The sequence below is a fragment of the Apodemus sylvaticus genome, chromosome 10 (assembly GCF_947179515.1).
Source record: "Apodemus sylvaticus chromosome 10, mApoSyl1.1, whole genome shotgun sequence".
In the NCBI taxonomy this organism is placed as follows: Eukaryota; Metazoa; Chordata; class Mammalia; order Rodentia; family Muridae; genus Apodemus; species Apodemus sylvaticus.
This window is the reverse complement of record NC_067481.1, coordinates 108,177,289-108,201,703: the sequence shown is the minus strand read 5'-3', so window position 1 is coordinate 108,201,703 and position 24,415 is coordinate 108,177,289. Positions and strand designations below refer to the sequence as shown.

The following is a 24,415-nucleotide window of genomic DNA, read 5'->3' as shown; positions in this document are numbered from 1 at the left end:
TGTTAATCTGTTTAGTCAGCTTGCCCCAGCCTCCTTCCCTGGATCTTGGGTTCTGGGAAGGCTGGCCACCACATACATACATACATACATACATACATACATACATACATACATACATACGTGCCAGCCAGCATTTATGTGGGGTCACAAACAGCCTGGGAAGTCCCAGGACTTTCTTTGCCAATATTTGCTGGACTCAGTCTTGGACTTAGCCCTCTGGGTAGGTGTGCACTGCATGCAGTGACCACACCAGCCTTTCCTCTAATGCCCAGTGTGACTGACGTACATACTCACAGTATCTTTCCTTTGTCGGATGTTGTGCAGTTGTTTCATCCCAATGTGTGGCTTGCATCTCCCCTTTTAAAACAAAATTGTGTGTGTGCTCCCCTGTGCAAACATCCATGTGGAGGTCAGAGGTTGACCTAAGGAATCTTCCTTCCTCTATTGTCTTACTTTTTGAGACAGAGTCTGTCATTGAACCTAGAGCTCATGATTTGGGTTAAGCTGTCTGTGATCCCCAGGGATTTGCCCTGCTAGCACTGGGATTGCATACAGACGTGCCACCACACCTGACTCTGGTCCTCACTCTTGTGTACCCAGTACTGAACTGCTTGGTCTTATTTCAATTTTGATGAATAGATTTTACTTTTCCCCCCTGTACTCTAAGACACTCTAAGGTGGGAAAACTGTCCTTCAGTATTTCCTTCTGGAGATGTGGATGCAGTCATGTCGAAGTGTACCATTCACCTTGGGGTGGCTGTAGTGTCTGAGGCTGGACCCTGCTCCCTTACTCCACAGAGATGTCTTTTCCTTCCAGCACCATCTGCAGAGTACTTTAGTAGTTTAGTACTTTAGTGGGGATCGGTGTGGGTGCTGGGTGTGCATTTCAGAAGCTGCTCTTCACATTGCTAAGTGGCCCAGTCTGGGCGCCCTGGGCATGCCCTTCTCACCTGCACAGTGTCTTTGCACTAAACCTTGATCTTGGAAGGGATGAGGCTGTAATGTTTGGCTATGCAAAGGCCAGGCTGAGCCATCCGTACCAACCTGGGAATCACGGGAACTTTGAAACAGTTTAATATCTGTGAATGACTTGGGTTTTCAATCTCATGACAATTTCTATGGAAGGCTGGAAAGGTGGCTCAGAGGTTAAGAGCACTGCCTATTCTTCCAGAGGACCCAGATTTGATTCCCAACATCCAAAGGGCAGCTCACACTGTCTCTATATAATTCCAGGAGATCTGATGCCCTCTCTGGCCTCCATGGGCAATGTATGAACATGGTATGCAAACATGCATGCAAGCAAAACACCAGTAAACATAAAATACAAAGGAATACTTTTTAGTGTCATTACTCCACTGTCATCTTTTTGCAGCGATGCAGAGTTCACTGGTGTGTCATCATTTTGTTGGGGATAGAGAATAAAAGAGCAGAAAGCTGTTTCCTGTTCCCGCTGGCTGGGGTGTCACTCCCCCACCCCAGCGTTTGCTAGCATGAGCTCAGCTTTTCATCCACTGCTTGGCTGTGTCCATCAAGCTGGAAACATGAACTTGTGAAGCACTTGATGCCGGCTGTCTGGTGAGTGCCTGCTGTCTGGTGGGTGCCTGCTGTCTGGTGAGTGCCGGCTGTCTGGTGAGTGCCTGCTGTCTGGTGAGTGCCGGCTGTCTGGTGAGTGCCTGCTGGCTGTCTGGTGGGTGCCGGCTGTCTGGTGGGTGCCTGCTGGCTGTCTGGTGGGTGCCTGCTGTCTGGTGAGTGCTGGCCGGCTGTCTTATGAGTGCTAGCTGTCCGGCAAGTGCCTGCTGTCTGGTGAGTGCCGGCCGGCTGTCTGGTGAGTGCCTGCTGTCTGGTGAGTGCCGGCTTCTGGCGAGTGCTGTGCTTTCACCCAGACAGGGTTGTTCTGTTTTGTTTTGGTTGAGAGGACACGTTTACCATGCATGGTGGCAAACATGTCCACTCAACAAAAATACTGGAAAGGCAGCCGCACAGTGAGACTGTCTCAAACAAATGAGTGAATGAACAGATGAATGAGTGAATGAATGAATGGCAACTCTGACCACCTAAGTTTGATCCTTGAAACTCAGTTTTATAACTGGAAGAGACCTAGCTCCACAGAGTTACCCTCTGACCTTCACCTTGGAATGAGCACACACCCACATATACTAGATAATAGTAATAATAATAAATATAAAGATTTTTACAAGGATGATTTAGGATAATTCTTGTACTCAGTACTGAACCGCTTGGTCTTATTTCAATTTTGATGAATAGATTTTACTTTTATTTAGGATAATTCTTGTCAAACAAGTGAGGAGCAACAAAAAAAGAGTCCTTTGTTAATGATGGGGAGCTTTTAAGCTGTGTTTGATAAAATCAGTAGATACTGGGCTAGGTGATGACTCGGTGGGGAAAGTGTGACTCCCCAGAGCCCACCTACAGCTGGATATGGTATCGCATGTATAACCTGGAACACCTCAGTAAGCTGAGAGGCAGAGACAGGAGAATGCCTGGAAGTTCAGGCCATCTAATCTAGCATACATGGTAGTGAACATGCAGAGACCCTGACTCAAGGTGAAAGGCAAGAACTCTCTCTCTCTCTCTCTCTCTCTCTCTCTCTCTCTCAAACACACACACACACACACACACACACACACACACACACACACACACACGAGGGTGGGGGAATGAGTCTTCATGTTGATTTTTTATGAGAACCAGGGGAACCCTAGATCGAGCTCAGCCACACGGCAGCCTGGATATGCAAGGGAAGGCTTGATCCGGGCTCATGCACTGGTGTCAGTGTCAGGCCTGTCCAGCTTTCCCATGGCAACACTGGTTCTGATACCAGAGAAACAGCTACTGGCTTTCTGGCACTGTCCTTCCAGAGATGGAATGGGGGCCTGAGAGTGACCGTGCAGATGTCCAAAGCTGCTTGACTGTGGCTCCTGGGTAACTGGCAGCCCACCAACCCAGCTCTGACATGCTCTGCCCTGACTCCCTGCACAGCCCTTCATGCAGCCTCTCATACCTGATAAGCCAGACTCTGGGGAATTTCAATTTAAGAGCTGGTTTTGTATTCATGTAAGGACTCTTCCTACCTGAAAGTTGACCTCCATTTGTGAAGTGTTAAAATTGTTAATATCTCAATGCAACAGATACCCTTATCAGTGCTGGTTACTCAACGACACCCAAGGAGCCACCTGCTTCTGAGTCTAAACTGAGGGAACGGAGGGGCTTGCAGGTGCAGTTGTTTCACCAGCCTCCTCACCTGGCCAGCTCTGGCTGGGAGAGCCCACCTCACGGTCTCAGAGCCTCATTGTCTCCCTTTTCAGTTGGCTAATGCACACAATCTGGCCAGTTGCACCTTGGGTTACCCAGACCTAAGCTCAGAGTCTGTTTTGCTGTGTAACCCAAGACTGTTCTGTGGTAGAAGCACTATAGCCCCTCCCAGGAGGCAACAAGAAACTTCTAGTGCCTTTGGCCAGTTATGCCTTGATTTATTTTGTGTGGAAATGCATGATGCTGGCTTTCTAGAGCTTTGCATTTTGAAGCATACTTAGCTTTTTGGGGTGTAAAATGTGCCATGAAAGGAAAAGGTGATGAGAGAGGAAGAGAAGGGCAAAGAGGACCAAGGAAGAACAGGGGCCCAGAGAATGTATGGCAGGAAAGGCCATGCTATACAGGAAAGACTGGCTGAGGTTAGGGAAGTGAGCCCTGCCCCCAGGCTGGAGAGGCGATGGGTAGGGGCAGTGTGCACTTATGCATGTTACGTGGGTGCCATAGCCTTTCATCCTGGGCTCCTTCTGGACCTGGCATTGAGCCTTTTTGCTGCTTATGAGAGGTGATATAATACCTGTTCCTAGAGGCATTGCAGGTGTGGCGGCTGCGTCACTTGTGTAGTTGGCAGAGAGGTGTGCCTAAGCTCAGTGTTCCGACCTGTGAACATCTGAATGATTAGCAGCCTACACACCCCGAGCAAGCCTGAGGCTGCCACCAGGCTGGGGGTGCAGACCTGGAGGAGCCCAGGATGGGAAGCCTGCTCGGGATAGAAGAGTCTCACCTGGGACCAGGCCCTGGGCGGGAGGGATACAGACGACCCTTTCATGGGGTCACTTAGCTGGGCCCAGTGAGGAGTGTGGCAGAGGCAACCACTAGACTGGCTGAGCAGGCCTGAGGGCATGGACCACGCCCACGGTGACCCTGCCTGGCACCGTAATGCATGAGAGGAGCACAGCTCTCCCGAAGCCACTCCTGAGATGACCCAGACACCCAGAGGTCCTGAGCACTGTTAGCAGGATCAGGTAAATGATGGCGAGATCAGAGTGAAAGAGAAGTAGGATGTGGGCGCTTGAAGAAAGGCAGACCTGGAAACCCTGGTAGTGAGGAACAGCCTGATGTGAGTAGCTCATGATGCCACCTGGGACCACGGGACTCTGGCCTGTGCTGCTCCTGGGGACCATGCCTGGGTCTGTGGCCCTGCAGCAGCAGAGAGCTTTTACCACCAAAGGTCAGGAGGACACCCCTGATCTGGGCTGCCACCCAAGAACATGTCAGGGTCTGAAGGCTGTGCACAACTGGCCCCGCCCCTCTTGTGGGCATCATGGGAGAATTGGCTCTGCTCCCAGCCAGCTGTAGTGCTCAAGAAAGCAAGCCCTACACACTGCCAGAGTTTCCAGTGAGCTGGCCCCTAGGGTAAGAGCTTGGGAGGGATGACCCTACTGCTTATCTCCCATGCAGTGATGTAGGTGAGGGAGAGAGACCTTACCCCCTCCACACTCACACCAGCACTCAGTGCTGGCCCTGGGGTCATGAGAACAGGAGAGCAATCCCTGCTCCTCACGGGCGGCAGCGCTCTGAAGAACAGGTCCTGTACCTCTCCTGTGCAGCAGACTAGAGCTGACCCTGGTAGTGGGTGTGGACAAGGCAGCTCCTGAGGGTGTAACCATGGGAGAGATGACCCTGCCACTTGTCTGCTGTGCACTGATACAGGTGAAGGAGAGATGCCATCCCCTTTCCCCCCTGCCACCCATGGCAGACAAGAGGGCTGTCCCAGCACCTCACTTGGCCAGCATAGTAGAGTTGATGGCAGGGGTGCAGGTGAGCCAGCCTGGGGGTGTGAGCATGAGAGTTGACCCCTAACTTGTCTGCCCGGAAGCAGCATGGGTGAGGGAGAGATGCCCTTCCCCACCTCAACCCTTGCCACCTACAAGAAGAGCTGCTTCTACCTCTCACGTGCTCCAGCACTCAGGAAAAGTGTGCCTTTCCCCCAGCTGCGAGCAGGTTAAACAGACCTTAATTGTTTGCCACAGTCAGTCTTCCAACCTACATGGAAGTCTCCTGCCTTGCCCACCTGCAGCTTCCCCCAGAAGCAGACTGCCCGCCTTGCTTGTTTTGCAACAGAATCCAGCTGAAACAAAGCAACAGGATCCAGGCAGAGCAGGGGAAGGGTGTCCCCCTGAACATTAAACATTGAACCTTGACCAGAGAAGTTAGTCTTGGCTCATTATTTATCTCGTGCGTCCATCCCATTCCATCCCCAGCTCTCCTTCCAGGTATACCAGTTCTCCATGGCCACTGGACTACTAAAGGTGGTTGCAGCACATAGAAAGACTAATGGAAGGATGCTGTCTTTGGTGGAGCACCACAGAAAACAGAAGAAGTTATGTATCCTATTCAGTACGCGACATGCAACATTAATGTTAGCGCTATAAATTTCACCTTTTGGGCCAATCCCACAAGGAATTTGGGCCACACAGAGGAAGCTCCACTGCCAGGTGCTCTAACTCTCCCAGGATCACAGGGTCACAGAAGCTTGGTCACATCAGAATCTCAGGGTTCCAGAGGCAGCTTGGCTCCCAGGAGCTCAGACATACACAAGATAGCTAACAGACCCAGGATCTCAGGATCACAGGATCCGAGAATCACGGGATCACAGAGAACTTTGAGGAGTTCTGACACAACCAGGATCACAGGAAGGGCAGGCTCCAGTCACATATATCGAGGGCGGGTAGCACTAGAGATAACCAGATAAACCAAGGTTACTTGGCATCATCAGAACCCAATTCTTCCACCATCCAACCCAAGTCCTGGGTACACTATCACACCAGAAAAGCAAAATTCAGACCTAAAATCACTTCTCATGATGATAGAGGACTTGAAGAAGGACATAAATAACTCCCTTAAAGAAATACAGAAGAACACAGGTAAGCATGTAGAAGCCCCTAAAAAGGAAACACAAAAATTCCTTAAAAGAATTACAGGAAAACACAATCAAACAGGCGAAGGAAAGGAACAAAACCATCCAGGATGTAAAAATGGAATTAGAAACCATAAAGAAATCACAAAATCAGACAACCCTGGAGCTAGAAAACCTAGGAAAGAGATCAGGAGTCACAGATGCAAGCATCACCAACAGCAGAATACAAGAGATAGAAGAGAGAATCTCAGGTGCAGAAGATACCATAGAAAACATTGACACAACAGTCAAAACACAAAAAGCAAAAAGCTCCTAACCCAAAACATCCAGGAGGAAATCCAGGACACAGTGAGAAGACCAAACCTAAGGATAATTAATAGGTATAGAAGAGAGTGAAGATTCCCAACTTAAAGGGTCAGTAAATATCTTCAACAAAATTATAGAAGAAAACTTCCCTAACCTAAAGAAAGAGATGTCCATGAACATACAAGAAACCCACAGAACTCCAAATAGACTGGACCAGAAAAGAAATTCCTCCCATCACATAATAATCAAAACTCCAAATACACTAAACAAAGAAAGAATATTAAAAGCAGTAAGGAGCCGGGCGGTGGTGGCGCACACCTTTAATCCCAGCACTTGGGAGGCAGAGGCAAGCAGATTTCTGAATTTGAGGCCAGCCTGGTTTACAGAGTGAGTTCCAGGATAGCCAGGGCTACACAGAGAAACCCTGTCTTGAAAAAACAAAACAAACAAAGCAGTAAGGAAAAAGGTCAATTAACATATAAAGGCAGACCTATCAGAATTACACCAGACTTCTCACCAGAGACTATGAAAGCTATAAGATCCAGGGCAGATGTTATACAGACTCTGAGAGAACACAAATTCCAGCCCAGGCTACTATACCCAGAAAAACTTTCAATTACCATAGACAGAGAAAACAAGATATTCCATGAAAAAAACAAGTTTACACACTATCCATAAATCCAGCCCTACAAAGGATAATAGATGGAAAATGCTAACACAAAGAGGGAAACTACACTCTAGAAAAATCAAGAAAGTAACCTTTCAACAAACCCGCACAATCCTAATTCCACCTCTAACAACAAAAATAACAGGAAGTAACAATCACTTTTCCTTAATATCTCTTAATATGAAAATTAATATTACCAACATATCCTAGCTGATTGAAATTCAAAAATATGATGTATTAGAAACTTGTTGGTTGTCACCCAGTGGTCTCTCTAATTTGGTAATTGGAGAAATATGTCCAATATTGTACAATTCAGATATACTTTCTGCTTGTTTGTACATGACAGTGTCTTGCTGTGTACCACATAATGCTCTTGAAATCATGCTTTTCCTATCTCAGCCTCTCTATTAGTAGGATTGTTTATCCTACTAATAGTATTGATTGTTTATTTGATTGTTTTTACTCTATACTAAGGTTTTCAGAACAGCTTACATATTTCAAAATTATTTATACAGACAAAAGTGTAGACAATTTGAGAGGTTTGTAAGAGATTCAACAAAGACTGCGACTGAATGTTTTGCTTGATATTTATAATTATTGTATCAATTTTGAAGAAGGTGACCTTATAAGTTACTCTTTTTCTGAGATGAATCCTTTTCAAAATCATCCCAGCCAATGAACCAGAATCTTAACCTCACCTAATGTCTATGCCACCCTCCAAGCAGAACCATTGTTTATTGAAAGAGTTGATGAATGACTTCATGGATAGACCATCTTAATACATACAACATTTCTTAAATGAATGCAGCCTGTTCCCTGTGGGCTGAGAATGATGACAATCATTCAAGTCATATAGCTTTCAAGTCAAATAGCTTTGACCATAGGAAATCTGTTCCAAATAATTGTGTCTACAATTCATTTCTTGGTACAGCAGATCTGTCAACTCTTAGCTTAGTACAATGGAGGTAAAATCCTTTGAGGATGTGAGGGACAAGGATGTACAGCCTTATTACAATGATCTCCAGTGTCTAAAATTTTTTCTTATTTTGGGTTTATACCAGAGTAAGAGCCAAGATTTTAAGCTCTACTAAAAACAAAACAAACAAAACAAAAAGACTTTATCTTTTTATGTTCATTTAATAACATGTCCATCATTTTTTATGATTGGTATAAAAATATATATTGCTTTAAATATAATAAAAAATTTTAAATTAAATATTTTCAAAATAAAAAAATTCATCTTTTGAGGGCTGTTATTGTGGGGATGCAAAAAGGATACAGGCTGGACTGAGTCAGCATTGGCCTAATGCTGACATCAGCTGGGGTGGCAGCACGTTGGGATGGGGAATTTTATATGGGCAGTTGTCCGCAGCCTCCAAGAGCTGCTTCAGGTGAGAGGAATAGGGTTAATAATACAATACAATACAATACAATACAATACAATACAATACAATATAAAAAAAGATGCTAGACATACAAACAACATGAGAGAGAAAGAGAAAGATAGAAGGAAAATGGATTTCAGAGCTCTCCTAGGGACAGGAGGAAATCAGGAGTTGTCCTGCTTCCTCCCTGGCCCTCACCGGAGATATTCTTAGTTCCGGTTACATCAAGTTCTCTTCCCCCTCTCTATTGTCTGTCTTTGCACCAATCTGTCCATGTGTCAATTTGTGCCTGTTTTTGTTTCATTGTTATCGAGCCATACAAAGTAAAGAAATTGTTTTTTTTTCCAATTTGTGTAGAAATTGGATCCTCATACAATCAGAGTCTGACTATGGCTGCTACCTTGCAGGGGGACAATAGTACAAGTATTAGTCCCAAGGTGATACGGAATGTTTTAAGTATGGGAGCATAAATCATTTTAGGAAAGATGCCTCCAAAAAATTAGAGGCACAGACCGTAGAATCACTCTCCTGGAATCTGCCCTCACTGCAGGAGCAGGTATTATCATACATCATCACAAGATATTCTCTCTCTATTCAGTTGATTTGAAATCTGCTAGGATGGAAATAGACTAGGGATAGAAGGTAAAGTTAAAGAGTTTATGGGGGAAAATTTTTATCTTGGGTGTACATTTGAAACTTCCAGGCCCATGGTACTGGTAGTTGTGGGTATGGAAGTAGTCCCAAAGCAAGGGGGGGGGGAGAGAGGAGAGAGAGGAGAGAGAGAGAGAGAGAGAGAGAGAGAGAGAGAGAGAGAGAGAGAGAGAGAGAGAGAGAGAGAGAAGAGAGAGAGAGAGAGAGAGAGAAGAGAGAGAGAGAGAGAGAGAGAGAGGAGAGAGAGAGGAGAGAGAGAGAGAGAGAGAGAAGAGAGAGAGAGAGAGAGAGAGAGAGAGAGAGAGAGAGAGAGAGAGAGAGAGAGAGAGGAAGTAGTCTCAAAGCAAGGGGAGAGACATAGAGACAGAGACAGAGGAAGAGAGAGATCCCGGCCTCAGGAATAGGCAATAGTCAAGGGAACTTAGGCTGTGGGTTGACAGGAATACTTGTCTGGAGTCCATTTGGCAGGTGGATCCAAGTAGTGACTTCCTTAAGCTTATATGAATATTTTAAGTTTACAAAGTAGATAAAAGTTTTAGATATGTTAGTATTACCACGGATCATAATCTGTACTGAAAATCCTCATTGTAAAAAAAGCAGCTAACAGGCATCTTATAAACAGCTGAAGTAGATTCATGCCTTCAAGTCAGAAAATGCTGTGGCTTTGGGTTAGGCCATGAACACTCACTCTTTCCTCTGTCCAGAGGGCTGGAGATAAGTAAGTAGGTAGGTAGATGATATGTAGATAAAGAGATGATAGATAGACGATATGTAGATAAATAGATGATAGATAGATGATATGTAGATAAATAGATGATAGATAGATAGATGATATGTAGATAAATAGATGATAGATAAGTAGATAGATGGATAGATAGATGATATGTATAAATAGATGATAGATAGATAATATGTAGATAAATAGGTGATAGATAGATGGATAGATAGAGAGATGATAGATAAATAGATTTTATATATATGTGTATATATATGTGTGTACATATATATGACTGATCGTTAGGTAGAATGGACATATTTTTAGTACAATAAGAAGCACTTTTAAAATTCAGGAGACAGCAGGTGTTGGAGAGGGTGTGGTGAAAGAGGAACACTCCTCCACTGCTGGTGGGGTTGCAAATTGGTACAACCACTCTGGAAAGCAGTCTGGCGGTTCCTCCGAAAACTGGGCACCTCACTTCCAGAAGATCCTGCTATACCACTCCTGGGCATATACCCAGAGGATTCCCCACCATGTAATAAGGATACATGCTCTACTATGTTCATAGCAGCCCTATTTATAATTGCCAGATGCTGGAAAGAACCCAGGTATCCCTCAACAGAAGAGTGGATGCAAAAAATGTGGTATATCTACACAATGGAGTACTATTCAGCCATTAGAAACAATGAATTCATGAAATTCTTAGGCAAATGGATGGAGCTAGAGAACATCATACTAAGTGAGGTAACCCAGACTCAAAAGGTGAATCATGGTATGCACTCACTAATAAGTGGTTATTAACCTAGAAAACTGGAATACCCAAAACATAATCCACACATCAAATGAGATACAAGAAGAAAGGAGGAGTGGTCCCTGGTTCTGGAAAGACTCAGTGAAACAGTATTCGGCAAAACCAGAACGGGGAACTGGGAAGGGGTGGGAGGGAGGACAGGGGAAGAGAAGGGGGCTTATGGGACTTTCGGAGAGTGGGGGGGGGGGGCTAGAAAAGGGGAAATCACTTGAAATGTAAATAAATTATATCGAATTAAAAAAAAAAGAAAAAAAAAAGAAAAAAAAAGAAAAAAAAAAAAAAAGAAGCCCTTTTAAGCCTGGCGGTGGTGGCGCACACCTTTAATCCCAGCACTTGGGAGGCAGAGGCAGGCAGATTTCTGAATTCGAGGCCAGCTTGGTCTACAGAGTGAGTTCCAGGACAGCCAGGGCTACATGGAGAAATCCTGTCTCGAAAAACAAAAAACAAAAAAGAAGCACTTTTAAATGTATACTTAGAAGATGACCAAAGTAAATTTAAAATTGAACTTGCGATTGTGAAAATAGTAGTCATTTCTTTACCAGTACTTGATTGATAACTTCTCTAAACTCCATTGATTAATATTAAAACTCTGAACTTTTGAAGTCTTAATATAATAGTAACAGAGAGGGAAAGAAATCTGAAATATTTTTTATTTTTCACATACCTTCAATCCCTTTCTTAGACCCTTACAATGTAAGCTTTTACATCTTCAGAACTAAGAATGAAAACTTGCATTTGATATATTAAATTGCTTTCTTAGACCCTCATGACTTACACACACTTTAACTCTTTCCTTTTCCATTTAATCTTGTATCATGAGACACAAATTGGTTGATTAGAGAGACTAGTCATGCAAAGCAAGCTTCTTTAAATAAAGGAATAGTAAAAAAGCTACATTGAAACCTGTTTTGTGAGTTTATCTCTTTTAGTGTGAAACTTAAAGGTAAACTGTGTGTGTGTCTGTCTGTGTCTGCCTTTGTCAGCAGGCGACCCAGTGGTTCTAGAGAGTGGGGCCTGATGTTTCACATGAAATTAACTGTCCTGGCAGCAGCAGCCTTAGCGGGAGAAGCTGGGTACATGCAGCTGCCAAACTGATACTACTGTTAGCTGTCAACCTCATCAGAGATCTGAGAAGGACAGAGAGAACAGGAATTATAATCCAAATAGCCTCTGTATCAATTAAAGAGGCAGAAACTTACTGCCACCTGGACAGTTACTGTAGGCTCCAATGGTTTTGATGGCTCCTTAGGGGACAAAGGTCATAGGTCTTCAGCTATCATCCAGGACAGCATTACATTTTCAGCCCGGCAGCTTTAGCCTTCAGCTGCCAGACCCAGGTCTGAGACTTTCCCGTGGTAAAGGACCTTGTGGAAATTGACCTTCCTAATGAAGCAGAGCGGGTCAGTCAACCCAGCAGTGTCCACGGCTCCCGCAAGGCCTGGAGGTGGCCGAGGCAGAGGCAGCTCTTTGCCCAGTGGTTAGCATTGCCACAATGCAGGGGGAGTCATCTGTGCCCGTCATCCTCTCTGGAGAACTCAGGGTGGTGTTAGGCTCTAGCATCTCTGTCTGTCATGAGAAGCTTTTTCATTAAACATTAAATGCGATGCTCAGCAGGCCTCTGAAGAGCTTAAGGACCATCCATCTATCAAGTACACTTGACTTTAAACCAACTTTGTTTTTACTTCCTTTAGGCTTAACCTTGAAGACATAAACATAAGACTAAATAAAGCTTGTCACTGTAAATGAATTACTATGGGACAGTGGACCGTACCACCAAGGAGAAGTATTAGTAAGGTAGTAGCAAAGTTCAGAACCCCAAACTCTTGAGTTCACTAGATTCCTGTCCTGGAGCTTGTGACCATGACACCCACTAAGAGGATCATGACAACTGGTCATGTAGCATAGAAACCCAGAGTTCTCCATGCTAATGAGGTATCTAGGTAGGCCCTAAGGGATTAGCCAATAAGCTTTCCTTTCTGTGAATCCCCACCCTGCAAAAGGTACTTAATCTCTGGTTCACCTGATTAAGTCATATGCATTCTTTTCTGCCATGAATAAACAGTTTGGACAAGCAAGGACTGTCTCTTTCATCAAGGACTGCTGTTGGAGGAGGGCTTCTGCAGCCATTCCCAGGGCCCTGTTTCCATGATAATTGATAATTAGTCCATCGATGATAATGGACCAAGCCTCTGAACCTGTAAGCCAGCCCCAGTTAAATGCTATCCTTATTAGAGTTGGCTTGGTCATGGCGTCTGCTCACAGCAGTAAAACCCTGACTAAGACACCGGGGAAGCGAAGCCCCAGATCTGGAGAGGTTCAGAGAGGCAGAGAGGAACTGCAGGTACTGAGTGAACCTGTGCGTGGCCAGCAGCCAGTGTGCACCTTGGCGTGTTAAATAGGCACCGTGGTGTGTTAAATAGGCACCATGGTTAGCCATTTGTCCTGAGTTTCTTTAGAACCTGACAGGTTTTGTATTTCCATATTGAGACGGTCACACTGTGTAGTCCAGGCTAGAAGTGAGCTCAAAGGTTCCCAACACAAAGAAATGATAAACGCTTGTGCTTTATCCAACTCTGATCAAGGTCAACACTGTATACATGCATTGAAAACTCATCACACTGTTCTGAAAAGCATATATAATTAAAATCAGCCAAACGTGTCAGTACACACTTGTTATCTCTGCACGGGAGGGAGGAGGCAGGAGGATCAACAACACCCTGGGCTATGTGGTGGACTCTGTGTCAAAAACAAACAAGGGGCTGGGGGTTTGGCTCAGATGTAAAGTACTTACCACACAAACAAGAGGATCTGAGTTCAATCCCCAGCGTCCACAGAGACTCCAGTAACCCGAGTGCTGAGGAAATGGATTCAGGCAATCCTGGCACTGGCTGGCTTGTAAGCCTAGGCAATTGGTGAAGTCTAGTTCAGCAAGAGACTCTTGAGGAAGACACCTGACAGCGATCTCTGGCCTCCACAGGCATACGTTCATACAACTATACACACACTTCTCCACGGTTCCCACAGCACTCTATGCCCCAAATCAGTTAAAGATGTTAAAGACAATTGTGGAGAAGGCAGAACAGAGCAGAATATGACACAAGTCACTAAGGCCTCCACTGCTGAGGCAGAGGCAGGGCCAGTATTCCGTCTTGAAGCCACTTGTTCTTAGGGTGTGGCCCAGATCCTAACACCTGGGAAATACTCAGAAAGGCACATTCTTGGGCCCCACTCCAGGTCGACTGAGTCAGAGCTCTAGGAATGCAGCCCAGCAGTCTGCAGACACAGCCTCCGGGGGGATCTGGTACCCACAAGAGCTTGGAAGTCACTGAAAGTCCCACCGTTCGTTGTTCATGGTCAAATCTGGGTCTAAGTCTTATTGACATTAGCAGTCATCATTCTGAAATGGACAGTGCCTTTGGTTTGAACAAGCAAAGCCATGTGGAAAATGAGTCTTTCACATAGAGGAGCCCAGCTCTGAGAAGCTCTTGTCACTCACACTGAGAGCCTCATCGCTGTGTCAGGAGCTGGACTATGTATCATCATTACTTCTGTCCCCAAAAGGAGAAATAGAAGCTGACAGCAGTTTACAGCATCATACAGTTGCTGTCTCACAAGCAGCCTGGAGAAGACACTGAGTTATTTATACAATGGGAGAGTTTTTCAGATTATTGCATTTGTTGTTGTTCTGGAACCTTCCAAAGCTCACTCCGAGTACCTCCAGAACTAGCTTTCTCCCTGAATTTCCTGACCTTGGACCCTGACAAACTAAAGGCAGTTTTGGCCCCATGAAGTCCTTGGGAGGTTGACAATCCCTTGTCAGCCAGGGAACCAACAGGTCTTTATTTTTTTCTCCACCTGTTTTGATTCAACTATAAAGAATAGTTTAGAACATTTGGACTTCAGGCATCTCTTTGTAAAGTGTTTCAGTTGAATGTCATCTTGCCCTTGTGTGAAGAACTTACAACTCCTAGTTTGAATGACAGGTGAGCCTCAGGCATTTAGAAGGGCCAGGGTTTGGGGGGGACCAGAGGCACAGGAGGGGGTTTCTGGGACTCTATTTTACTCATGGTTGGGCCTACAATTTAGGATCTAGACTGGCACTGGAGCTAAGCTTAGCTTCCCAGCGTAGTGAAAACTGTACCAGAGGCCAGGGTTGAGGGTGAATGAGGCTCCTGCAAAATGGCGCGCCGTGGGGGAGAGCCTCCTATTTGGAACAGAAAATACTCCAAATATCTCCTTTTGGGACTGGGGAGGGCAAACCAGATGAAATGTGAAGAGATGTCTGAAGGCTGGAGGAAACCAGTAGGCTCTTCCAGAACTTTTATTTGTGGTAAGAAACCTTGGCATGGGGCAGCCAGCTCTACTCCAAAATAGACCAGTGCACCAAGAAACAGCTCAACTCTGGAAGCAAATGTCCCTGTGCAGGAAAGAGCTTCAGATGCGACTCTTCTCCTCCCTCTGCCTCTGTCTGATCTTTACCACCAAGAAGAAGGAGAAAGATAAGCATTTGGATGTATGCAATGTGTGTATGTGTGTGTGTGTGTGTGTGTGTGTGTGTGTGTGCGTGCGCGCGCGCTTACTCAAATGCTCACTCACATACACACACATGCAGTCAACCTTGGGTGTAAATTTCCTTGGGTGCTATCTATAGATTTTTGGTTTTTGTTTGTTTTTGAGACAGGGTCTCCTACTGAGACTTGGTGCTCACCAGGCTGGGTAGGCTGGCTGGCCAGTGGGCTTCTGAGATCCTTCTGTCTGTCCAGTGTTAGGGGTCATACAAAGATTTTTACATGGGCTTTGGGGATCACGCTTAGGTGTTCATGCTCAAATGGCAAGTGCTTTACTTCCCGGGGCAGCTCCTCAGTGTAAACCAGGTAGGAAAGCGAAGGGAGGTCATTGGCCTGGGGACTTTGAGGAGGTAAAGCGTCTCCACCAAGGTTCAGGATGGCCAGGATTTGGTAGAAGACTTTTTGCAAGCATGCACAGAAAAGCCACCAGCCACATTGTGTCCCATTGTTCTGGCAGGGGACATTCCATTTCTCTTAGCTGAACTTCTTTAATAAAAGTAGTCTTGCTAGGACCTGCAGTTCCACACTGGCCATCTTCCCTGCCGGAGATGGCCACATAACACAGACCCAGCCCGCCAGACACTGAGTGTGACCCATAGGGCTTTCCCTGCTTGGGAACGTGTTGGAAATGCTGAAAGTGGGGTGGAATGGAGTCTTTCTACACCACCACATCAGGGGGTCCTTTGCAGCAGATAAGGAGGGTGCCCCAGTGAGAGAAAGTGGAGATGGCATTTCTGTTTCTATATTTGTGTTCTCATGTGCTGGAAGCTGGATCCATCTCTGCCTTTTCAGTTACATAAACCAGCACAGCATTCCCCTTTGCTTATTCTAGTTTGACCCTGATGCCTGCATGTTACAGGAACCATCTCCACTCAGGAGGCCCTTTGCGTGCGAGCAGCCTGCTAATGCAAGTACCTGGTGTGCAGTTCCCGCCACCGGGAGCCAGCCACAAAGAGGCAAGGAGGGCGAGCGGGCTGCACACCACGCGTGACAGTCTTTTCAGAACCTTGATCTACACGGGGAGGAATGACAGGCCCCCAGGCCACCTGGTGGACGCTGAGAGTCAGGGAGGCGCCTGGAGGCGCATGCTCACAGGGAACCAGGAGCGCATGCTCACAGGGAACCAGGAACTGGGCTGCGAAGGTGAGCCGCAGACCTCATTCATCACGGATGGGAACTGGATCACTTGATACATCCTAGAGTCTGAACTGGCGGTCCCCAAGGAGCGTTTGCCCATCTGCTCAGAGCATTCTGTCCCTCACAAGGACCTGGTTAAGAGCCTCTCCAGGAGGTGGCCTCGTGCCTTGGCACTTTCTAGAAGCTGTCCCTCCTTTGGGAAATTCTCACTGGTGACTTGGTCTGAGCCAGTTGTCTTCCCTGCCTGCCTTTGACCGCCAAGCTCTCTCCTGGGCCGCAGGCAGGCAGACGGGCTGTTCTTGTTCCCTCACACCAGCCCTCCCCATAACATTTTGAAATGGAGACTGTTTCCCAATCCACCCCTTTCCAGGTGCACACTGTTCCTCACTGAGTGTCCCCACGGGAGAATAATGGACACACGGCCCTCTCTTCTGCTCTCTCCAGCACTTGAATCAACAACATGACTTCCCCAGGCAAAAATGGGAAGGTAGGACGACGTTCCAGATGACTCCCACTGGAGCTCTCTACAAGAATGGGGTGATACAGTGCGTAATGAAGTAAATCCGAAGTCATGGCAGCCTCAAGCTAACTATTGACCTTGAATAACGTCTACAAACTTGTGAACCCTGTTTTCCTCTATGGTACTACCATGCATGCAACTGGGTTTGTAAGTAACAGAACGCTGATTGTACTGGCTTACAATATCCTTGTAGGAATTGGGAAGACAGCATAGTTAATAAAGAGATCCCTCTGCAATCAAGAGAACCTGGATTCAAGTCCTAGAACCCAGGTCAAATAAGCTGGACTTGGTGCACACACTTATGATCCCTGCCTCGAGGAGGCAGAGCTAGACAGATTCCTGGGGCTTACTGACCAGCCAGTCTGCTTGGTGAGCCCCAGGTGAGTGAAGAGGTCAGCTCGGGAACTTTGGAAAGATCATGGAACACTTGCCCCTCCAGAAGGGAGAGGCTAATTAACATTCCTCAGACCACAACAGGGGAACAGACCTGCAGGTGGGGACACATTCCTCAGGATGGACCGTTGACCACCTACAGATGAGGGAAGTCCTTGCCACCCCATTCCCTAGAGACCAAAGAGTTTAAAAATCACACTGTTCTGCCAATCACATTGTGCTTAATGGCGGCTGCCCTGAGGGCTGTATAAAGGGCCGTGGATGGGGTTCTCGAGGTCGGTCTCTCCCCATGTGCAGGGCGACCCAAGCATGCTGGATTAAATAAAATGCCTCTTGCTTCTGCATCGATTCCCGTCTCCATGCTATTCACTCAGGGGTCTCTGGTAAGTTCAGGCTTGCCAGAGTCTTACAGTAGTAGATGACGAGGGTGCCCCAGTTTGAAAGACCATAAGAATGGCAGACATGTTGTATTCACACATGCTGAAAGTTGGATCCATTTCTGCCTTTTCAAAAAAAAAAATTTTTTGGTGCCTGTGATTTCAGTTCCACCCAGTGACATCACACCCACAGGGTTCCCCCCCACACACACACTAAGGGATTCTCCTTGTCAGACTTGCAGAGCCTTACATCTGACTCCACCCAGGTCATGGGGTTTGAATAGCTGGGTATGTGCAGCTCCCAGCACCTGGAACCCAGAACTGACTGCTGCTTTTTATCACTTGTGAGTGGCTGGGAGGCAGGGCCTGGAGGAGGGACCGGAGGAAGTGGGGTGGAGGCCGCCCTGGGCCCAGGAGTTCCACTGTCGCTAAGGAAGTGCTTGGCTCTCAGGCTGCTTGGGGCAGAGCTTCCAGTTGCATCAGGGCCTGTGACTTCCTGAAAGCTGAGTCTGCTCACTTAGGGACAGGGCCTTGAGTTGGTTGGGACCAAGGATCCAGCTGCTTAGAGCTCCGGATGCTTAGGAGGGGCATGGGGCTGCACGCTCCTGGCGGGTTTTGCTGTTGGCCATTGGCTCTGGCATAAGGAAATGGCTTCAGGGAGGTTACTGATTGTCTCTGAACCCCATTTCCCTGCCCAGCAGCATGGAATGCTCACTTCTGTCTGTGTGCAGCTCCTGAGTGGCATGTGTGAAGTGGCTTCACAAAATGTCAGCTGTCCAGAGCTGAGCATGGTGGACATACCTGTAATCCAAGTGTTGGGAGGCAGAGGCAAGAGGACAGGGAGCTCCTGGCTAGCCTGGGCTACAGAGTGAAGCGCTGTCTCAAAACAGAAGCAATCTTAGGTGCCCAACGGTTGCCCACGTGGAAGCAGAGTAGCTGCAGGATCTGTGTGACCCTGAATGAGTTGCAGAACGTTTTCAACTTGAGTTTTACTGATTTCCCAAGACTGCCATGAAACTAGGCTCTGAGATTAACTCTAGGCCTGGCCTGTTAACAAACTCAGGTGTGTTTATAGCTGTGTGGAAATCCCAGTGAGATAGATCTCTCAGATATTCTGAGGTGTCTATACTAGACCCCAGTTTCTGGCAGCCCTGTGAAGACACATATTATTCCTAAAAGTTTACAATCCTGCTTATCCCAGATGAAAAAATTCAAACCCCTCCTTGTCTCTGGTTGTGGGTGCTAGGGACCCTGATGGCTTTTGTACTGAGAGGGCCAGGGGCTCACGGTGGCTTAGGAGAGGAAGGAGTTTCTGAACTTGGCCAGGCCTCAGAACTCTAGGGTCCTAACTGTGCTGAGACACTGCCTCCTGTGAACTGTGAGGGCCCAGCTTTCTGAGCCTGGTCACTGACACTGCCTCCCATACAGACTCCGCTCTTAGGTCCAGGCTGGGCACCCTGGCTCCAAGGGATACCTCAGGTTCCAAGGGAAGGCAGATTAATAACTCAGCTTCTCTAATGTGCAGCATAGAGTCTGGATCCCAGAATACACATGTCATATCTATGAGCAAGGGCACTAAAAGTCCCCAGTGTTGTCACCCAGAAGACTCAAATTAGAGGCGCCTCTCCTGATTACCAGAAAGTACAGGTAGCAGGACCGAGGGGTCATGTACATTGTCTCAGGGTCCTAAAAATAGGTGGCAGCATTTCCTGAACAACTACTTTGTGAAAAATATGATGATACCCAGGCCAGTGCTAGAAGATATTAAACAGATGCCACAGGCTAGAGTGTAGCTCAGCTGTAGAGCGCTGGCTGGGTCAGCACGCATGAAGATTCCATGTCTCAGTACCATGAGGGAAAAAGAATTAACACGGCCAGAGTGTGGGAGACCAAACTGTGGGAAACCAGACTTTCAACAGCTCCCACCTTCAGAATCCACTGACCCTTTGTCGGAAGCCTTCTTTACACAAGGCTGATTGTGGGAACCAACTGGTCCTTATCTTAGATAAACACCTGGGGTTATTAAGTAAGAACCAGCATTTCCGAAAAAAAACTACAAGATGTCTCAAGCCTGCCGCCAGCATCTGCCCCAGATGTCCTCCCCTCCTTCTGTGCCTTTAATCATCCCCCCTCAGCCCCTCCCTATTCCCTTTTCCTTCAGCCTTTCACTGAACAGACCTTGACAAGACTTCCTTGTTGCTTGGTCTTGCTCCCTTTTCTCGCATGTTTCTCTTTCAGGCTTGGTCTCCCTCAACCCCGCCAATAACTAGGTCCCGCGGGTCGGGGTAAGTGGCGCCTCAACGTGAGGCTCAAAGTTCAGACCTTCGCTGGACGGAAACCACCCCAGGAGAAGGCCGCTGCAGCAAAGAAGCCATTTGGAGGAACGCTCTCACCGCTCATGAGAGAAAGCTGTCCTTGGTAAGTTGACATTTTCCGTCCCAAAAGAAATGGGGCATAAACTGTCTAAAGAAGCGGTCTTCATTAGAGACCTGAAAGCTTCTCTCAGAGAAAGGGGAGTTTGAGTTAAAAAGAAGGATTTGATAATTTTTTTTTATTTTTATAGATCAGACATGCCCCTGGTTTATCATAGATGGGCCAGAGATTCACCATTAAAAATGGCAAAAAGTAGGTCAAGAGCTAAATGAAAAATTGACCAGGCAGGGCCCCGATGCTGTCCCTGCAACTGTTTTCTCTTACTGGGGACTCATTTCCTTGGTCATTATAGACATGTCTGAGGCCCCTCCACCCACTCCCTTGACTTCTGTTTATCCTCCGCTCCCAAGGGACCCATCTCCCTCTGATATGCCATTACTTAATCCAGTCTTTAAGAGATCCCCTGGGAGGAAGCCAACTTGGAGAAGAAAGTTACCAGCAGAAGAGCCCCTGAAGAAATGTCTTCTCTCCACCAAATGATAGCTGCAGAGAGCAAGTAGCCCTCTCAAAGGAGCTACGAGACTTAGAGGGACAAATGGTCATTCTAACTTCAAGATATATTTCAAAGACAAATGCCTAGAAAAAGCCAGAGCCAAAACAAGCCCCTTGACTTTAAAATTTAGGAAAAATTAATGTCCGCAGTCACAGCCTATGGGCGGACTGCTCCCTTCACTTCAGCACTTAGAATCTTCCACTGAGGGCTGGCTCACACCTGAGGAATTTATCCAGCTGGCCTGAGCTGAGCTCTCTGAGGGAGAAAATGTTCTTCGGAAATCAGAGACTGCTGAGGCAGCCGGAGAAATCAAAAGTAAAAGCCGCTCACAGGCAGAATGTAAGACCTAGACTGCAAAGAAATTCCTGGGCTCTCCTCCCCTCCCACCTCTTTCCACATGGTCATGGCCAGTCTCTACTTATCTACACACTCTCTGCCTTTCTCTGTCTCCACTCCCCATTAACTTTCATCCTCCGTCCGGAGTAAACTTGATTCTATACCATGCCTGTGTGTGTTTGCCTAGCCACCCCTTCCCTACCCTGCTGTATATCACATTCTCTAAACCTCTTTCTCTTTTATGAACCCAATAGGGGTTAAAAAAGCAGGGCACTATGGAGTACTTATCAGTGGTTGCCACTGTGACTCTCCTCCCTTCTCTGGCATAATTCCCAGAAGAAAAAGAAGATAAGGAGTTAAATCTTAAACAAGAGAAAAAGCAGGTTTCAGAAAAGCAGTTTTTCCATGTGTAGGATGTGATATAAAAAAAAAAAAGAAAGAAAGAAAGAAAGAAAGAAAGAAAGAAAGAAAGAAAGAAAGAAAGAAAAGAAAAGAAAAAAATTGGTTAAAAGCTATTTCAAAACTTTCCTGGGGAGGAGAGGAAAATGGGAGGTGTCCTGTTTCCTCTCTGAACCCTACTGGAGAGCTCCTCAGTTCTGGTTAAGATATTTAGATCTCTTTGGGACATCAAGTTCCCTCTCTGTTGTCTGTCTTTGGTGCACCAAAACCTGTCCATATGCATGTCAATTTATGTTGTCTATTGTTTTGATTGGCTGAATGATTGTTGTTTTTGTGTTTTATGTTGAAAAGAAAAAAATGGTAAAAAAGCATTATCTGCTGGCAGTCCCGCCAGTCGCAGTTTACACAGAGGAGGCTGATTTAAGGTGCCTCACTTTCTTAAGTAGGAGTCAAACACAGCTGGAGAAAAAACTGCTTCTTAAAGGGCCAGCAGCCTTAACCTCTAGGACAAGTGGGAATGGTTAATTCTCCTAGAAAAATTTCAACCATGGTGATGATTGGGTTCAAAGTGCCTTATTCCCCTGAAATTACAGCTGGAAAAAAATTGTATTTGGTTTAAATTTATGAAATTTGTATGATTGCTTCATTTTTATTTCTAATTAGTCTTAAAGGTATAAATGTTTTACATGTCTTAACTATAGAGTATTGGCTCATAAGTTATTGGACGTGATTTAAAATATATATATAATGATGGTAACAAAAGGTAAGTTTAAAACTGATAATTTAGGGTTAAAGCTATCTCAAGCAGCACGTGACATGACACAACCCAAGAAAAACAGACCTCTGAGATATTTCTAAATTGGCATAAGGTTTTATGTGGTTCTTATCCTAGAAATCAGACTTATAAAAAATAAGATTTAAGATAATGTCTCTTCAATAAGTTACACTGTCATACATTCAAACACGCGAGATGATAGACAAACTTTGCAATATGAAAGTAATGTGTTTGCCATTAATTTTAAGGAGAAAGGATTGCTTAAAACTGGGTTTTGCTTTCAAAAAATTGTAGTTATGCTTTGATATTACAGGTTCCTTTTGTTATTTGACCTTCATACAATGGGGTCTGGTTACAGGCTACTCCTTGGAGGACCAGTGGGTGTAGATCTGGCCTTAGAGATAATAGTCTCAGATCAGAAGATTTACGGTTGAGTTCATACAAAGCTCAGAGCTGCCTCAGCAGAGGCTTGAAAGATGCAGCTTTCGTCTTGCAGGCCTCACCTAGAGAGTTTCTGACCAAAAGAACATTTTTTACAGATTCATACAGATGTGGTTCAAAATACAGTTCAAACTTAGATCTGTGAAAGATTAATAAGGCTATGTAGAAATTATGGAGGCATTAAAATTTGGCCTGCCTACTACATACAAAGATATTACAGATTTAAAGGGTTGTTTTTGGTTTTGTGGATATTGATAATTATAAAAGCATTTACTTCTGACTTTAAAAGAGCACAGGCTAACTTAAAAAAAAAAGGCAATAAAAAATTTTTATTAGAAAGTTCTTCCTCAAGAAATGGCTTGCTCTTAACAATGGGCTTTTAAAATTTTTAAGAAAATGATTTTCAAAAGGTGTTAAGATAAAATTTTTGGCTAAGACACTGCTTTAAGTTTGCCTTTTAAGCCTCTGATGTTCTTAAGATAGATGCAAAATAAATATTGAGAGACATAACTTGGAGAAAGCTACCGTAATTATTTGTCAACAGTTTATGATATATGTTCACTTTCATTCCTTAACAAAGAGGACATTAATGTAAAATCTCTCCAAATAAGGTTTTGACATCCTCCAATAAAGATTTGGTGTAATAATAAGGCGTTACAAAATAAAATCATAAAAATATTTTTAAAAGGAATGTTTTAAGAGCATGATAAAATGTTTGTTCCTTATTTTAAACAACAATCAAATTGATTATTATTGTTAATGTATTACATGACAAGCCTTTTTTGACAAAATTAATAATTGTTATCTAAAAGATAAATTGTTAAAATTTTGCCTCTATGCATGTTTTTATATTGTTATAGATTTATACATGCATCCTATAAAAATGCATCTACTATGGGAGTAAAGCTCATATAATTAGATCACATGTTTATTCTTTTGAGTGTCCCCTTGCTTCAGCACAGATAATTGAATTGGGTGCTGTAGCTCTTCTTTTTAAAATGTTAAAAATCAAACTTTTGATTTATATATTAATAATAATATATATAGCTCATGGCTTACAATTGCTTGAAATTGTTCCTTTTTTAATGCTACTAATTCTTAACTTTTACAATTATTTATACAAATACAATTCAAAAAATTAATTAAAAATATACATATAACTATTGACAGCTTTTCAAGATTTCTAGTTATAACTGTTTTAACATAAGAAACAAAAAAATAAAATAAAATTATGCATTACATGTGTTATTTTTTATACTGAATGTTCCAAATCAGATCAAGACAAATATTATAGCTGATTATTATAGTCAAGTCATTTGTGATATTTTATTAACAATTTGATATTAGTCATATTACTGAGATTCCTCATAGTTTGCAAAGACAAGATATTATGGAACAGGCCCATAGAACTTTACAACAATATTTTTATAATAAAAGAGGGGAGAATCACATCTCTATATACCACAAAAATTTAAAAAGTTTAGTGCCAGGGATCTCTCTGAGTGTAGAGAAGAGGGCATGCTTGTGTTTTTTCTGCAGGATGTCGAAGGAACATCCTAGCTGCCAGAGTATGCTAATGCTGAGATAAAGAATGATGCTGATTATAATCACTGAAAATGGCCACAGTCCTCAACACCTTTGGATGCCTCTTACTAATGCTGACACCACAGACAACTACGGACTCAACATCCCTCTTAGCATGGCAATTTTATTTAGCTGAAAATTTAAAAAATCATAAACAGATCAAAGGGGAGATATTGGCTGCTGCTGATTGCTCCCCTTCAGGGTGTCAAAAGGCCATATATTTAAATTTTA

At 44.8% G+C, this 24,415-nt stretch overlaps 1 pseudogene; it reads left to right on the top strand.

Annotated features, from left to right (window-relative positions):
• Positions 1-3,846: 3,846 nt before the first annotated feature.
• LOC127695722 (uncharacterized) lies at positions 3,847-3,963 on the top strand (annotated as a pseudogene).
• Positions 3,964-24,415: the final 20,452 nt, after the last annotated feature.